The following is a 3,334-nucleotide window of genomic DNA, read 5'->3' as shown; positions in this document are numbered from 1 at the left end:
GGGGCCGTGCTCGGCGGGCCGCAGGGATGCACGGCGGGTCCTGCACACAGGGCGGACTCGGCCCGAGGAACTAGTGCAACCGAGGGGTGCACTGCTTGGAGACGCGTTCCTCCAGCCCTGCCCTGTGCAGTTCTCTGCGGCCGTGGGGCTACCTGTTCAGATCTGCTCTCCCCGGTGGAGAGTCCGGGAATGAGGCGTTTATAAGCCTCCTTTGCCATTGAGCCCCGCGGCGTTTTCCTGTCTGTATGATTAGGGGTGACTGATCGGTCTCCCCACAGTGAGAAGGTTTCCCGGTACGTCTCCTGCTCCCCTGAACACCTGTCTTCATCCTCCTCTCTCAGCAGATGCCTCGGCCATCCTTAAGTTACCATAGATCAGAATTGCTATGCCTTTAAAGAAAGAACAAGGTTCTGGTGCTCATTAGGATTAAGCCGAGGATCTACCGGGGACTTGTGGTCCTTTTCTTGGCCTCACCTTCTCCTGTCTCCTACCCGAGCATTGTCCGCTACTGGTTCTGGACTCTCATGGAACAGTGCTGCACTATAATTTGAATGCTGGAAAGAGCTTGCTCCTGGTTATCGTGGAGCACTTCCTAAACGTCGAACTCATGCTTTCTGTAAACCCCATGAGTCTTGGGAAAATCCGACCCTAATGGTGACCAGGAACGCCCATCTCTCCAGCCAGCTGGAGAAGGTGTTGGCTGTTACGGTAAGCATGCCCATGAATGGAGGGAGGTAACGTCACACACCCGGGCCTTCCCAAGATGGCTGTCTGTCCCCGCAGCTCTCTGGTCAACCCCGCTGTGCATCTCCTTCTCTTACAGTATTACTTACTTCCCCTTTCTCTGCCAACAGAGGTGGCTCTTTTCATTTGGCTCTTTTATGCTCACGATTCCTTCTTCCCTATAACTTCAGTTTCCTACTGACTGTGGCTTGCTATGCCCTTGCTGCCCCTTCTACCTTCATGCCCCCCCAGGAGGGCTTCCAGTCTCTTTTATTATGTCCTTAGGTCCACCCTTCACCCCCCAGAACTAAAGTTAATGCCATCATGTACCTCCCAAATCAAACCCAAACTCTTAACTGTGGCAGAGCTGGCCACTCAAGTCTTTCCAACCTGCCTTTCTCGTCCCACCAATTGCCTTCCTCCTCATGACCCCACGTGGCAGATGTCCCCAAGGTTACTCTGAGCTATGCAGCTTCCCTTCTGCTCATGGGCTTCTGTCTACATCTAAATTCTCTATGTGCTTCAGAGACCAGCTCAGGACCTGCATTCGTTCCCTAGGGCTGCTGCAGCGAAGTACCACAGTACCACAACCTGGGCGGTTCCGAGAAATGCATTCTCTCACAGTTCTGGAGGCCTGAAATCTGAAGTCAAGGTGTCAGCAGGGCTGTGCTCCTTCCAAAGGCTCTAGGAGAGAGTCTTTCCTTGCCTCTTCTGGTTTCTGGTGGCTCCCGGCATCCCTTGGCTTGTGGCTTCATGGCTCCAATCTCTGTCTCTATCTTCATGTAGCTCCCCCCGTCCCAGTGTGTTTGTCTCCTTTCCCCTTCCATCTCTTATTAAGGACCCCTGTTATTGGATCAGGTAATCCAAGATGTAACCTAGGATGATATCACTCCGAGATCTTTAATTTAATGACATCTGCAAAGACCCTTTGGCCAAAGAGGTCATGTTCATAGGTTCTGGGGATTAGGAGGTGGACATATCTTTTGGGGGGAGCACCATTTAACCCACTATAATCCCTAGTTCCTTTCTGAAGACTGCCTCCTGGTCAAAAATGACTTCTTTCTCCTCTGAGCTCCCATGCCCTTTATTCAAGTCTTTTAAGGCACTTAAAATTTATTTTGATTTTTTAGAAGACTTTATTTATTTGAGAAAGAGAGGGAGAGCACAAGTGGAGGGGAGAGGGGCAGAAGGAGAGGAAGAAGCAGACTCCCGGCTGCACAGGGAGCCTGATACAGGGCTTGAGCTCCTGGGATCATGACCTGAGCCAAAGACAGACACTTAACTGACTGAGCCACCCAGGCGCCCTCTGCCAAAAAAAAATTTTTTTTTAAAGATTTTATTTATTTATTTATTTAGAGAGCAGGGGAAGAGGCAGAGGGAGAGGGAGAGAGAAAATCTCAAGCAGACTCCACGCTGAGCATGGAGCCCAACACGGGGCTCGATCTTAGAACCCTGAGATCATGACCTGAGCTGAAACCAAGAGTCAGACGCTTAACTGGCTGAGCCGCCCAGGTGCCCCAAGGCAATCTTGATGTTCTCTTGTGCAGCATAGACATATTGCCACCAGTGGTAAGAGTGTGGGTTGCAGAGTTAGATGTCCAGGCTTCAAATCCCAGCTCTGCCACTTGCCAGCTGAATGACACTGGTCAAACCACGTCGCTTTTCTGGCTGGGGCCAGGATACACCGAGGTGCTTAGGGCACACCATGTAAGGAGCTACTCACTCTCAGGGTCCAGCAGGTGTAGGGTCCGCCCTCTCACCACCTTGACAGGGACGTTTCTATGAGCTTCCTTAAATTTCATGCCTCTCTTGCCTTACACTAGTCCCTGCCCTGCCTCCTGCCCTGGTTTTTTAATCTGTGAAATAGGGACAGTGACCTCCCTGGTAGAGAAAGTGTAGGGACTCAATAACTAGCACAAGTAAGAGACTTAGCACAGTGCCTGGCGAGCTGGTCTTCATGTCTAATTCATTTTCAGAGTCCTAGTAACTTTAAACACATTACATCGAAAATAGTATGTAATCAATTATGTTTAAGTGAATTAATAGCTGCTAAGTTTGAGGCGTGTGGTGATGAGTCTGTAATCAGGAAAACAGCTCCAACTTCGAGTCCCTGGATCAAGGGTTCCTGAGCTGGTTCATTTCCTGGTTCACGTGAGTGCTGAGAAGGTTCAGGTGAGGAGTTTTGGACAGAAGGAGTAGAGCCCAAACTTCACAAAATTGCTGAGGTTGGTTTTCAAATTAGAACCATGAAGGAAAAGGCTCCAGAAGTGGGATGCGTGCACGCTGGAAGGATTAGCTCGCGTCTGGGTAGCAGCTGCTCAAATGTGCAAAGTGGCTCAGGTTCATGCGAGCTGGTCACGTCGGGAACGGAGGGACCCCCTCTCCGTTAGGCCCTTGCCAGTTCCGCGGGAAGGAGATTCTTTCCTGGAACACGGAGACTATCCTGCATCTTGCCTGGAACTCCATGAAACTGTTGGCAGCATCTGGCTCAGCTGGGTGCATCCCGAAACACCATATTTATTTGATATCGGAATTGATATTCCTCTTTTACATTGTGGTTGGGACTCATTAACTCTCAATAAGGACCGACGTTGAAGGAGGAGCTTCCTCC

Source organism: Mirounga angustirostris, unplaced genomic scaffold (assembly GCF_029215605.1).
Source record: "Mirounga angustirostris isolate CCGP_5_RB_7025 unplaced genomic scaffold, mMirAng1.0.hap1 SCAF_4, whole genome shotgun sequence".
In the NCBI taxonomy this organism is placed as follows: Eukaryota; Metazoa; Chordata; class Mammalia; order Carnivora; family Phocidae; genus Mirounga; species Mirounga angustirostris.
This window is presented reverse-complemented; position numbering follows the sequence as displayed.